The sequence below is a fragment of the Salvelinus sp. IW2-2015 genome, linkage group LG33 (genome assembly GCF_002910315.2).
Source record: "Salvelinus sp. IW2-2015 linkage group LG33, ASM291031v2, whole genome shotgun sequence".
Taxonomy (NCBI): Eukaryota; Metazoa; Chordata; class Actinopteri; order Salmoniformes; family Salmonidae; genus Salvelinus; species Salvelinus sp. IW2-2015.
The window spans coordinates 8,231,193-8,246,168 of record NC_036872.1 but is presented as its reverse complement, the minus strand read 5'-3'; the positions used below and the strand labels follow the sequence as shown (position 1 = coordinate 8,246,168).

At 42.7% G+C, this 14,976-nt stretch overlaps 1 protein-coding gene and 1 pseudogene across 1 annotated transcript in view; both read left to right on the top strand.

The window, feature by feature from the left end:
• The window catches only part of LOC111958123 (COP9 signalosome complex subunit 7b), a 158,699-nt gene that overhangs the window by 93,134 nt on the left and 50,589 nt on the right, over positions 1 to 14,976 (top strand). The window lies entirely within an intron of this gene.
• On the top strand, positions 6,593 to 14,885 carry LOC111958127 (BTB/POZ domain-containing adapter for CUL3-mediated RhoA degradation protein 3-like; annotated as a pseudogene).

Sequence of the window (14,976 nt, the reverse complement as noted above, 5' to 3'; positions counted from 1 at the left end):
ACAACCTTTCCCTCAACGTGATCAAGACAAAGGATATGATTGTGGACTACAGGAAAAGGAGGACCGAGCACGCCCCCATTCACATCGACGGAGCAGGTTGAGAGCTTCAAGTTCCTTGGTGTCCACATCACCAACAAACTATCATGGTCCAAACACACCAAGACAGTCGTGAAGAGGACACGACAAAGCCTATTTCCCCTCAGGAGACTGAAAAGAGTTGGCATGGGTCCTCAGATCCTCAAAAAGTTCTACAGCTGCACCATCGAGAGCATCCTGACTGGTTGCATCACTGCCTGTTATGGAAACTGCTCGGCCTCCGACCGCAAGGCACTACAGAGGGTAGAGCGTACGGCCCAGTACATCACTGGGGCCAAGCTTCCTGCCATCCAGGACCTATATAATAGGCGGTGTCAGAGGAAAGCCCATTAAATTGTCAGAGACTCCAGTCACCCAAGTCATAGACTGTTTTCTCTGCTACCGCATGGCAAGCGGTACCGGAGCGCCAAGTCTAGAACCAAAAGGCTCCTCAACAGCTTCTACCCCCAAGCCATAAGACTGCTGAACAATTAATCAAATGGCCACCGGACTATTACATTTGTTTTGTACACTGCTGCTACTCGCTGTTTATTATCTATGCATAGTCACTTCACCCCTACCTACATGTACAAATTACCTCTAACCTGTACCCCTGCACACTGACTCGGTACCGGTACCCCCTGTATATAGCCTCGTTATTGTTATGTTATCGTGTTACTTTTTATAATTTTTTACTTTAGTGTATTTGTTAAATATTTTCTTTCTTGAACTGCACTGTTGGTTAAGGGCTTGTAAGTCAGCATTTCACGGTAAGGTCTACACTTGTTGTATTCGGCGCATGTGACAAATAAAGTTTGATTTGATTTTGATTTGATTGGGAGTCCAATAGGGCGGCGCACAATTCTCCCAGCGTTGTTCGAGTTTGGCCGGTGTAGGCAGTCATTGTAAATAAGAATTTGTTCTTAACTGACTTGCCTAGTTAAATTTAAAAAAACAGAAAATAGTTCCATCTGGTTTGCTTAATATAAGGAATTTGAAATTATTTGTACTTTTACTTTTGATACTTAAGTATATTTATAACAACATACCTGTAAATTGGTATAGAATCAGCTTGATCCCCTCTGTCGAAGACACTTGGACCTTATTTTTTGATATTTTCAGTTATATTATTAACAAACACACCCCAATAAAGAAAATGAGAGATAAAAACAGGTTCAGCCCCTGGTTTGACCGTGATCTGGCAGAGTTACTCCACCTTAAGAATTGCATTTGGCGAAAGGCTCGGCACACGCATACTCAGGCTGACTGTCTCTCGTTCAGGCAAATGACAAATAAGTGCACTCAGGCTATCCGGAAGGCCAAAGTTAGTTACTTTAAGGAGCAGCTCTTTCTCTGTGTGTCAACCCCAAGATGTTCTGGAAAACGGTTAAAGACCTGGAGAATAAACCCTCCTCCTCACAGCTGCCGGGGTTCCTTCATGTTGATGGTTGTTACTGACAAGAAGCACATGGCTGAGCTTTTTAATCACCACTTCATTAAGTCAGGATTCCTATTTGACTCAGCCATGCCTCCTTGCCCGTCCAACATTTCCTCATCTCCCACCCCTTCTAATGCGACTAGCCCTGATGCTCCTCCCTCTTTTTCCCCTGCCCCACTACAAAGTTTCTCACTGCAGGCGGTCACTGAGTCTGAGGTGGTTAAGGAACTCCTTAAACTGGACCCCAAAAAACATCCAGATCAGATGGTTTAGACCCATTCCTCTTTAAGGTTGCTGCACCTATAAATCACCAAGTCTATCTCCAACCTTTTTAACCTGTCTCTCCTCTCTGGGGAGGTTCCCATTGCTTGGAAGGCAGCCACGGTTCATCCTTTATTTAAAGGGGAGATCAAGCTGATCCTAACTGCTATAGGCCTATTTCTGTTTTGCCCTGTTTATCAAAAGTGTTGGGAAAACTTAATAATCAACAATAATAATCAACTGACTGGCTTTCTTGATGTCTATAGTATTCTCTCTGTTATGCAATCTGGTTTCCGCTCAGGTTATGGATCTGTCACTGCAACCTTAAAGGTCCTCAATGATGTCACCATTGCCCTTGATTCTAAGAAATGTTTTATTGACTTGGCCAAAGCTTTTGATACGGTAGACCATTCCATTCTTGTGGGCCGGCTAAGGAGTATTGGTGTCTCCGAGGGGTCTTTGGCCTGGTTTGCTAACTACCTCTCTCAAAGAGTGCAGTGTATGAAGTCAGAACATCTGCTGTCTCAGCCACTGCCTATCACCAAGGGTGTACCCCAAGGCTCGATCCTAGGCCCCACGCTCTTCTCAATTTACATCAACAGCATAGCTGTCACGCCCTGACCTTAGAGATCCTTTTTATGTCTCTATTTTGGTTTGGTCAGGGCGTGAGTTGGGGTGGGCATTCTATGTTTTGTGTTTCTATGTTTTTTTATTTCTATGTTTTGGCCGGGTATGGTTCTCAATCAGGGACAGCTGTCTATCGTTGTCTCTGATTGAGAACCATACTTAGGTAGTGTTTGTGGGAAGTTGACTTTGTTTAGGGCACATAGCCTTTGAGCTTCACGGTTTGTTTGTAGTGTTTATTGTTTTGTTCGGCGTCTTGTTTAATAAAGGAACATGTACGCCTACCACGCTGCACCTTGGTCCTCTTTTTTCAACGGCCGTGACAATAGCTCAGGCAGTAGGAAGCTCTCTCATCCATTTATATGCAGATTATACAGTTTTATACTCAGCTGGCCCCTCCCTGGATTTTGTGTTAAACGCTCTACAAAGCTTTCTTAGTGTCCAACAAGCTTTCTCTACCCTTAACCTTGTTCTGAACGCCTCCAAAACAAAAGTAATGTGGTTTGGTAAGAAGAATGCCCCTCTTCCCACAGGTGTGATTATTACCTCTGAGGGTTTAGAGCTTGAGGTAGTCACCTCATACAAGTACTTGGGAGTATAGCTAGACGGTACACTGTCCTTCTCTCAGCACATATCAGAGCTGCAGGCTAAAGTTAAATCTAGACTTGATTTCCTCTATTGTAATCGCTCCTCTTCAACCCAGCTGCCAAACTAACCCTGATTCAGATGACCATCCTACCCATGCTAGATTACAGAGATGTAATTTATAGATCGGCAGGTAAGGGTGCTCTCGAGCGGCTAGATGTTCTTTACCATTTGGCCATCAGATTTGCCACCAATGCTCCTTATAGGACACATCACTGCACTCTATACTCTTCTGTAAACTGGTCATCTCTGTATACCCATTCGCAAGACCCACTGGTTGATGCTTATTTATAAAACCCTCTTAGGCCTCACTCCCCCGTCTCTGAGATATCTACTGCAGCCCTCATCCTCCACATACAACACCCGTTCTGCCAGTCACATTCTGTTAAAGGTCGCCAAAGCACACACATCCCTGTGTCACTCATCTTTTCAGTTCACTGCAGCTAGTGACTGGAACGAGCTGCAACAAACACTCAAACTCGACAGTTTTATCTCAATTTCTTCATTCAAAGACTCAATCATGGACACTCTTACTGACAGTTGTGGCTGCTTTGCATGATGTATTGTTGTCTCTACCTTCTTGCCCTTTGTGCTGTTGTCTATGCCCAATAATGATTGTACCCTGTTTTGTGCTGCTACCATGCTGTGCTGCTGCCATGTTGTGTTGCTACCATGTTGTTGTCATGTTGTGTTGCTACCAAATCAAATCAAAGTTTATTTGTCACGTGCACTGAATACAACAGTGAAATGCTTACTTACAGGCTCTAACCAATAGTGCAAAAAGGTATTAGGTGAACAATAGGTAGGTAAAGAAATAAAACAACACTTAAAAGACAGGCTATATGATAAACAGAGAGTAGCAGTAGCGTACCATGCTGTATTGTTGTCTTAGGTCTCTCTTGTCGTGATGTGTGTTTTGTACTATATTTTTATTTTATTTATTTAATTTTTAAACCCAGCCTCCGTCCCCGGGGGATAACTTTTGCCTTTTGGTAGACCGTCATTGTAAATAAGACTTTGTTCTTTACTGACTTGCCTAGTTAAATAAAGGTTAAATAAAAACAATATAGACTTTTACTCAAGTAGTATTTTACTGGGTGACTTTCACTTTTGCTTGAGTAATTTTCTATTAAGGTATCTTTACTTTTACTCAAGTATGAAAGTTGGGTACTTTTCCCACCACTTTTTCCAATAAGGAATGAGGTTTCCTTATTACCATACTAAACTGACGTGCAGAGACGTGCAGTATTATCATAAGGATACATTTACTTGGAATACAGAGGAGGAATGGAGGGAAAAGGAGAGGCAGAAGAGGTCTGAGAGAGGGAGGAAGAGGGTGGCTTGAATCGGTAAAAAATTGCGGGAAAAGGAGATGATAAAGAATGGTAGAAAGTGTAAGCAGAGTGAGCTGAAGACAGGAGGAGAAATGGAAGTGAATGAGGGCGAAGAGTTGGAAGGTGTGGTGAAGTTCTCGGAGCCCGAGGCTCTCTCATTTGTGGTTTCAGGGTGGGTGAAAACAGAGTTGGATGCCGTGGAATCGGTGAGGGTAACCAGAAGTGGTCTTGTGATAATTGGTTGTGTTTCTACTGGTCAGAGAGCGAAGGCGCTCAACGTTAAACGAATGGGGGCAAGAAATGTAAATTGTTTTGCTCTCAAGAAAAGGGCGCTATTGAAAGGAGTGATTACTGGGGTAGCAGTAAATGTAAAAGTTGACCAACTGAATGGAGAAGATTCCCGGTGTTTGTGATGCTCGTTGTTTAGTGCGACACAGACAGGGTGGCGTGAGTGGTGAAACAGAAGAGTCGTTGGCTGTTCTTTTGAGTTTTGATGTTGAGTCTTTGCCCGACAAAGTGATATTAGGATATATAAGTTATCCTGTATGAGCTTTTGTGCCGAATACATTACGTTGTTACAGGTGTCAAGCTTATGGGCATGTGGCAGCAGTGTGTAGGTGGGAGGTTCTTAGGTGTGAGAAGTAATGTTTTATTTTTTTCACCTTTATTTAACCAGGTAGGCCAGTTGTGAACAAGTTCTCATTTACAACTGCGACCTGGCCAAGATAAAGCAAAGCAGTGCGACAAAATCAAACAACACAGAGTTACACATAAACAAACGTCCAGTCAAGAACACAATAGAAAAACCTATGTACAGTGTGTGCAAATTTAGAAGATTAGGGAGGTAGGCAATAAATAGGCCATAGAGGCGAAATAATTACAATTTAGCATTAACACGAGTGATGGATGTACAGATGATGATGTGCAAGTAGAGATACTGGGGTGCAAAAGAGCAAGAGGGTAAGTAATAATATGGGGGTTGAGGTAGTTGGGTGTGCTATTTACAGATTGGCTATGTACAGGTACAGTGATTGGTAAGCTGCTCTGACAGCTGATGCTTAAAGGTAGAGAGGGAGATATAAGACTCCAGTTTCAGGGATTTTTGCAATTCGTTCCAGTCATTGGCAGCAGAGAACTGGAAGGAAAGGCGGCCAAAAGAGGAGTTGGCTTTGGGGGTGACCAGTGAAATATAGCTGCTGGAGCGCGTGCTACGGGTGGGTGTTGCTGTGGTGACTAATGAGCTGAGATAAGGCGGGGCATTACCTAGCATAGACTTATAGATGACCTGGAGCCAGTGGGTTTGGCGACAAATATGTAGTGAGGGCCAGCCAACGAGAGCATACAGGTCGCAGTGGTGGGTAGTATATGGGGCTTTAGTAACAAAACGGATGGCACTGTGATAGACTACATCCAATTTGCTGAGTAGAGTGTTGGAGCCAATTTTGTAAATGACATCGCTGAAGTCAAGGATCGGTAGGATAGTCAGTTTTACGAGGGTATGTTTGGCAGCATGAGTGAAAGAGGCTTTGTTGCGAAATAGGAAGCTGATTCTAGATTTAATTTTGGATTGGAGATGCTTAATATGAGTCTGGAAGGAGAGGTTAGAAGTGTGCAGAAGGTCATGAGACAAAGGAATGTGTAGCATTAGGGAAAGTAGTGGTATGTGTTAATCCTGGTACAATGCTGGTACAGATCTACTACTCACACCACTCCTCTCAGGGGATCCTGAGAGGAGTGGTGTGAGTAGTAGATCTGTACCAGCACAGAGGGAGAGGCCAACAAGTTATATATGTTTCAGTAAGATTGGATTTTTGGCATTTATAGCTATGGTTATCAACTGTACTGCAGGGATGGAATGTAACTCGCAGAAAATTGAGGTTGTGGTGGCAGCTGCAGAGAGGTATTTGGGTGTGCGAGACTTGACATCAGAAAAGTTACAGCGTGTGTTAAGGTGGGGTTGTCCCATCCTTTTAGGTTGTTGGCCTGAAGTAGGACTAAATAGATTTAAATAGTGGAGTAGGGTGGTGTTATTTTTTAACATTATTATTTTATTTTTATTTTTTTGTGAGTGTTGTAGATTGTAGGGTATTTGTTTATTTATTTTTTCAAGCAAAGTATAAGGGAGTTATACTCCAGTCTAGTAGGTGGCGGTAATGCGGCATTAGTTGAATGCAAACCGCCGTTAAACCTCATCACATAAGAAGAAGAAGTTCAGCTGGCAAAATACTAGTGTCCGGGAGTGGGTGATTCCTGACTCAGGCTGGTGCTAGATTACCTAAATCTGTTGGGGGTGGGTTCTGTGGTAGATATGACTGAATAATGTTATTGTTCTAAATCACATGGTAGTTAGCTAGCACTTTCGGGAATAAAAAACAATTGAATCAATGATCACTCATTTGTCAAATGTGGACATTCTTGTCTCTTTGGCCCAACGTTAGTTAGCTAACGTCAGACTAGCCGATTATTTATTAGCTAGTCTTCTTGGTTTAGCCCAGTATTGGACCTTACATGTTCTGTTTAAAGGGCGAATTGGCCCTGGAAGCCAAAACAGCCAAATATTCCATCTAAACATGATTCGGTTCTCATTTGCGGTACTGTGTGGTTCTTTTATATCACGTCAAAATAATTTCACAAATGCAAAATACACAGTTACTATACATTGTTTTAACACTTGAAGCTGATAGTATTTTTCAGTGACAACACATTTGTGGCTTCTATTCCATTTACACACAAGTGTTCGGAGATGCAGATAGCTAAGTTAGTTAGAACAGGTCGTCCACTGTCTTCCCCGTTTCCAGAAACAAGCGCTGTAACATGGAAATATGGCCGCGTGGGAACACTAACCCTATAAAGGTGTGCTGATTTTAAAGATACGTTCCTTATGTTTCCAAAACCGTACTGTAAGCGATGCGTTTTAACGTTCAGAACGAACGTTGGGGCTCTTTTAACAACACCTGCGGCCAACCCCGGCCAGAAGGTATTATCGTCAATAGGCGCTACAATGAATGTGTTATCCTGTAGCTGGGAGTCGTCTAGTTATGTCTAGAATATAAAGCTCTGGTTATGTATGACCTGTGATCTTGCCAGAACAAAAGTTAGCTGCCATTCGGTGAGTGGAGGGTACGTGGCAAGGCAACAAACTGGGGAGACAACCAACTGTGAGAATTGAGAATCAAATTGGTTTTGGGTTAGGCCATAGCAGGTCCTACCTACTGTATCTAGCTAATCCTTTCAGATCTCAAGTCTTGAAGCTTGCGGTCAATGTGGGTTTACAGGAAGAGATGTCAGGAGAGCGCGTGGTGAGCTCGGCAGTGCCAGCGGCTACAACCCGGACCACCTCCTTCAAGTGATCCAGTCCCAGCTCCAAGTATGTGAAGCTGAACGTGGGCGGGGCGCTCTACTACACCACCATGCAGACCCTCACAAAGCAGGACACCATGCTCAAGGCCATGTTCAGCGGCAGGATGGAGGTCCTCACAGACAGTGGTACTGTATCTATCAGACGTCAGTGGCACCACAACACATGGTTGGAGGGATCCAGAGTGTCTGAGTGAGGAGTCTTTGTAACATGCTTCTGTATTTTGCTATCCTGGTACGAGGTCTGTTTGTGCTGTTTTGCCAACTCCTAAATATTAATTGTCAAGAGTCAAGACCAGCATGACAACGAGCCTAGGAGTTGGCTATGGGCAATTCTTGAGGAACAGAGTGACGCTGAGTCTCAGCTTTTTCACTTTAAAATGTATGTGAAACAAAAATCAATGATTGCAGAGTTAAACCAACCATAAAACTCTATGCACAATGACTACTTTTAACAATTTCCAGACATTTTTCAAAAACACATTTACTTTAAGAAGAGTGATGGTTTGTGATATTGGTGCCATCATTCTATTATCAAACTTTGCATCTGCACTGTTCTTTAAGTAAATGTGTTGGTAAAACTTTCTGTGGAAATTGTTCAAAGTCGTCCTTGTGCATAGAGTTGTATGGTTTGTTTAGCATAGCAAACATTGTTTTTGGTGTGTGATACATTTTTAAAGCGAGAACCCAGAGTCTTAGCATCACTACTGTGGAATTGCCCCCATACACTAATTACAAATGAAAGTGGTCTCTAATCTGGTGCTTGTCCCTTTCTAGGCTGGAACTTGATTGACCGGTGTGGGAAACACTTTGGGACAATTCTGAACTACCTGAGAGATGGAGCGGTGCCACTCCCAGAGAGTCGTATGGAGACTGAGGAGATGCTGGGTCCAAGTACTATCTGGTCCAGGGCCTGGCTGATGAGTGTCAGGCTGCCCTTCAGGTACCCTCCCCCTCAAGACGGGTCTTTTCTCCTGTCACACCTCTTTACACCCTTTTCACACTACTGAGCTGAGCCAAGCTGCACTGCACTGGCTTGGTTATGCAGCCACCATAGTTGCTTGAATCGTGGTGGAAAGGACCATGTCAAAAGGAAAATATCAGCGCCAGTACGGTTTTGGTTGGCACAATGGTGTGAAATAGTCGAAGTCTCATCCCTGCACCCACACTCTGCCTTTGTCTAGCTCTACTTCCTCCCACTGCCTCTACCTACTACAAATACACCGTTACTGGCCCAGCCAACCCACCCAATCTGTTAGAGGACCTATGTCCAAATTCTTATTGATTCTAGACTAAATCTGTCTTTACCGTCCAAGTATGACTCATGTTTTTATTGGTGTTCTAGAACAAAGAGTCGTACGAGCCGTTCTGTAAAGTTCCCCTGGTGACATCATCGAAGGAAGAACAGAGACTCATTGCCACCTCTAATAAGGTATTGTTGACTGAGTCAGGCATCAGAGTGAAGGACACGTCCAGTATTTACTAGGGAAGATCTCACATATTGAAATTTTACTGACATCTTCCTCTGTTGTTTTGTCTCTACACAGCCTACTGTCAAACTGTTATACAACAGAAGCAACAATAAATACTCCTACACCAGGTGAGACTCTTGCATCTATAAAGACAGATTGGCAGTGAACTATGGTTCTGTTGAAGTCTGAAGTTTTCATACACCTGAGCCAAATACATTTAAACTCAGTTTTCACAATTCCTGACATTTAATCCCAGTAAAAAATTCCCCGTCTTAGGTCAGTTAGGATCACCACTTGATTTTAAGAATGTGAAATGTCAGAATAATAGTAGAGAGAATGATTTATTTCAGCTTTTATTTCTTTCATCACATTCCCAGTGGGTCAGAAGTTTACATACACTCAATTAGTATTTGGTAGCGTTGCCTTTTGAATTGTTTAACTTGGGTCAAACGTTTTGGGTAGCCTTCCACAAGCTTCCCACAATAAGTTGGGTGGATTTTGGCCCATTCCTCCTGATAGAGCTGGTGTAACTGAGTCAGGTTTGTAGGCGTCCTTGCTCGCACACGCTTTTTCAGTTCTGCCCACATTTTCTATGGGATTGAGGTCAGGGCTTTGTGATGGCCCCTCCAATACCTTGACTTTGTTGTCCTTTAGCCATTTTACCACAACTTTGAAAGTATGCTTGGGGTCATTGTCCATTTGGAAGACCCATTTATTTGCCACCAAGCTTTAACTTCCTAACTGATGTCTTGAGATGTTGCTTCAATATATCCACATAATTTTCCGTCCTCATGATGCCATCTCTTTTGTGAAGTGCACCAGTCCCTCCTGCAGCAAAGCACCACCACAACATGATGCTGCCACACCCGTGCTTCACGGTTGGGATGGCGTTCTTCGGGTTGCAAGCATCCCCCTTTTTCCTCCAAACAAAACAATGGTCATTATGGCCAAACAGTTCTATTTTTGTTTCATCAGACCAGTGGACATTTCTCCAAAAAGTACGATCTTTGTCCCCATGTGCAGTTGCAAACCGTAGTCTGGCTTTTTTATGACAGTTTTGGAGCAGTGGCTTCTTCCTTGCTGAGCTGCCTTTCAGGTTATGTCGATATAGGACTCGTTTTACTGTGGATATAGATACTTTTGTACCTTTTTCCTCCAGCATCTTCACAGGATCCTTTGCTGCTGTTCTGGGATTGATTTGCACTTTTCGCACCAAAGTACGTTCATCTCTAGGAGACAGAATGCGTCTCTTTCCTGAGTGGTATGACGGCTGCGTGGTTCCATGGTGTTTATACTTGCGTACTAGAGGTCGACCGATTAATCTGAATGGCCAATTAATTAGGGCCAATTTCAAGTTTTCCTTATTTATTTATTTTTTTACACCTTTATTTAACTAGGCAAGTAAGTTAAGAACACATTCTTATTTTCAATGACGGCCTAGGAACAGTGGGTTAACTGCCTTGTTCAGGGGCAGAATGACAGATTTTTACCTTGTCAGCTCGGGGATTCAATCTTGCAACCTTACGATTAACTAGTCCAACGCTCTAACCACCTGCTTTACATTGCACTCCACGAGGAACCTGCCTGTTACGCGAATGCAGTAAGAAGCCAAGGTAAGTTGCTAGCTAGCATTAAACATATCTTATAAAAAACAATCAATCAATCATAATCACTAGTTAACTACACATGGTTGATGATATTATTAGTTTATCTAGCGTGACCAGCGTTGCGCATTCGCGAAACAGGACTGTCGTTGCTCTAACGTGTACCTAACCATAAACGTCAATGCCTTTCTTAAAATCAATACACAAGTATATATTTTTAAACCTGCATATTTAGTTAATATTGCCTGCTAACATGAATTTCTTTTAACTAGGAAAATTGTGTCACTTCTCTTGCAACAGAATCAGGGTATATGCAGCAGTTTGGGCCGCCTGGCTCGTTGCGAACTGTGTGAAGACTATTTCTTCATAACAAAGACAGCCAACTTCGCCAAACGGGATGATTTAACAAAAGCGCATTTGCAAAAAAGCACAATAATTGCACGACGGTACCTAACCATAAACATCAATGCCTTTCTTAAAATCAATACACAGAAGTATATATTTTTTAAGCTGCATATTTAGCTAAAAGAAATCAAGCTTAGCAGGCAATATTAACCAGGTGAAATTGTCACTTCTCTTGCATTCATTGCACGCAGAGTCAGGGTATATGCAACATTTTGGGCCGCCTGACTCGTTGCGAACTAATTTGCCAGAATTTTAATTTTTAATTATGACATAACATTGAAGGTTGTGCAATGTAACAGGAATATTTAGACTTATGGATGCCACCCGTTAGATAAAATACGGAACGGTTCCGTATTTCACTGAAAGAATAAACGTTTTGTTTTCGAGATGATAGTTTCCGGATTGGACCATATTAATGACCTACGGCTCGTATTTCTGTGTGTTACTATGTTATAATTAAGTCTATGATTTGATAGAGCAGTCTGACTGAGCGGTGGTAGGCACCAGCAGGCTCGTAAGCATTCATTCAAACAGCACTTTTGTGCGTTTTGCCAGCAGCTCTTCGCAATGCTTCAAGCATTGAGCTGTTTATGACTTCAAGCCTATCAACTCCCAAGATTAGGCTGGTGTAACCGATGTGAAATGGCTAGCTAGTTAGCGGGGTGCGTGCTAATAGCGTTTCAAACGTCACTCGCTCTGGGACTTGGAGTAGTTGTTCCCCTTGCTCTGCATGGGTAACGCTGCTTCGAGGGTGGTTGTTGTCGGTGTTCCTGGTTCGAGCCCAGGTAGGAGCGAGGAGAGGGACGGAAGCTATACTGTTACACTGGCAATACTAAAGTGCCTATAAGAATATCCAATAGTCAAAGGTATATGAAATACAAATTGTATAGAGAGAAATAGTCCTATAATTCCTATAACAACTACAACCTAAAACTTCTTAACTGGGGATATTGAAGACTCATGTTAAAAGGAACAACCAGCTTTCATATGTTCTCATGTTCTGAGCAAGGAACTTCAACGTTAGCTTTTTTACATGGCACATATTGTACTTTTACTTTCTTCTCCAACACTGTTTTTGCATTATTTAAACCAAATTGAACATGTTTCATTATTTATTTGAGGCTAAATTGATTTTATTGATGTATTATATTAAGTTAAAATAAGTGTTCATTCAGTATTGTTGTAATTGTCATTATTACTATAAAAAAAACAAAAAATTGGCCGATTAATTGGTATCGGCTTTTTTTTGGTCCTCCAATAATCGGTATCGGCGTTGAAAAATCATAATCGGTCGACATCTATTGCGTACTATTGTTTGTACAGATGAACGTGGTACCTTCACTAAATTTCTACCAAGGATGAACCAGACTTGTGGAGGTCTACAATTTTTTTTTCTGAGGACTTGGCTGATTTCTTTAGATTTTTCCCATGATGTCAAGCGAAGAGGCACTGAGTTTGAAGGTGGGCTTTGAAATACATCCACAGGTACACCTCCAATTGACTCAAATGATGTCAATTAGCCTATCAGAAGCTTCTAATGCCATGACATTTTCTGGAATTTTCCAAGCTGTTTATAGGCACAGTCAACTTAGTGTATGTAAACTTCTGACCCACTGGAATTGTGATACAGGGAATTATAAGTGAAATAATCTGTCTGTAAACAATTGTTGGAAAGATTACTTGTGCCATGCACAAAGTAGATGTCCTAACCGACTTGCCAAAACTATAGTTTGTTAACAAGAAACTTGCTGAGTGGTTGAAAAACGAATTTTAATGACTCCAACTTAAGTGTATGTAAACTTCCGACTTCAACTGTAAATGTCAAGTGAAAAATCTGCCAGATCTCACAAGATATCACCTAGCCACGTCATTTGATATAGCAATCTGATGTCCGACAGCATAGTCGATGTGACGCGCAGCCGGTTGTTGCTGCGAAGGCAATAGCGTGTCTGCAATATAGTCGGCATGGAAAGCGACCCATTATCACCAACCAGGCTTCCCCTTCCTTCCCTCCAGGCAGTAACTCTGACTCTAACTCTCGATGTTGAAGAACATCGAGCTGTTTAACAAGCTGTCTTCATCAAGGACGTGATCGGAGACAAGATCTGCTGCTGGTCCTTCTATGGCCAGGGCCGCAAGACCGCCGAGGTGTGCTGCACCTCTATCGTCTACGCCACCAAGGTAACGCAAGTGAATCATACTCTGGGACGGCTTATGGTGGGATGTCATCATTAAGATATTTTAATCAGCACAAACTCTGCAGGTACATCATGTACTTCCGTCTCTGATGACAGAACTGATTCCACTTCTTCTTTAGTAAATTACCTCAATTTATGAGTTGGTTGTCTCTAACCTTCTGTTAGTATAAAATAGAGTACTTTAATATGCCGTTGTGACATTTGCTTTTTAACGAAGTACAGGCGTACTTTACGTTCAGATAACATAATACCCATATATATCCACTCCCCTACCGTTCCATGTGGAGTTCCCTGAGGCGCGGATCTACGAGGAGACCCTCAACATCCTGCTGTACGAGTCCCAGGACGGGAGGGCTCCCGACAACGCTCTGCTGGAGGCCACAGGGGGTGTCGCCCGGCTGCTCGCGCCATCTGGACGGAGACGAGGAGCGCATTGACAGGGTGCGCAGGATCCACGTCAAGCGGCCCGACGACCACACACACCACCAGTAACCCCCGACTGACCTCGACCATCCAAAGCCCGGCCCTGAATGTATGTCCCTGGACTCAGTGGAACACTTCTGTGCCTTACTTCCAGCGCTTCTCCTTCTTCTTCCCCACTCCTACTCTCACCCGTCCCCCACAGCAGGAGCTCACTGCTGAGGATGAGAGACGAGTTGAAGCTTAGTGTGATGTGATGAAGTTGTTTCACGTGTGTTCATTTGTAGGCCATCTTGCTGTGTGTAGTGCTCTGAGGATTTTTTTGTTTTCCCTCATCTGTCGGTTGGTGGTTGCAGAGTTTGGAGGTGATGATTTGTTTTACTACTGTGCGTGAATGTAAATAGGATTGTGAATGGGACTGGAAATGTGTGTAATGGAAATGTCAGTTGTTATACTGGAGGGAATTGCGATGTCAGCATCGTGCTCTTTGGTCCTTGCTATAATGCAACCAGAAGAATGCAACGTTTGTCGCTGAGTTTTTGGATGTTTTGAAAGAAAAGTCTTGTAAGTGTTTGAAGAAGCTGTATGATGGCTGTCAATCAGGTGTTCTACAATAGAAGTCCACTAGGGGGCAGTATTGAGTCAGAGACAGTGTCGCTGCTCGCAGCCTTAAATCAATTTCCAACGATTTTCGTTGCATTTTTTTATTCACGCTATTGAATATCAGTCAATATTTAGTCGATTTAAAAATATATCATACAATAGAGTACCTCTACTCTCCCACAACCTCTTTTTATTTTCATATGATTTCCCATTTAACCCAATGTCCCTTCTTGCCATGTAAGTGATTACTTACAAGGGAAGAACTTGAGCTGTGAAGTGTTATCCGGGTTGATTGAATGATGGAGCTCCAAGGCTGAAAAGAATGGTTGAAACTAAAGCTCTACCCCCCCCCAAGGAAGAGAGCTCTCCTACAAGCTTTTGACAGGCAGATCATTTAGACCTGCTTAGGGTATTCATTAAGGAATGTAATTGTATGTCCACATGTGTTCTCTTTTAGGAAACAATACTTGTGAAGACATCTGTCTACAGATGTACCGCATTTCAATGTTTTACATGTTTGTAGATACCTTATCAAATAAA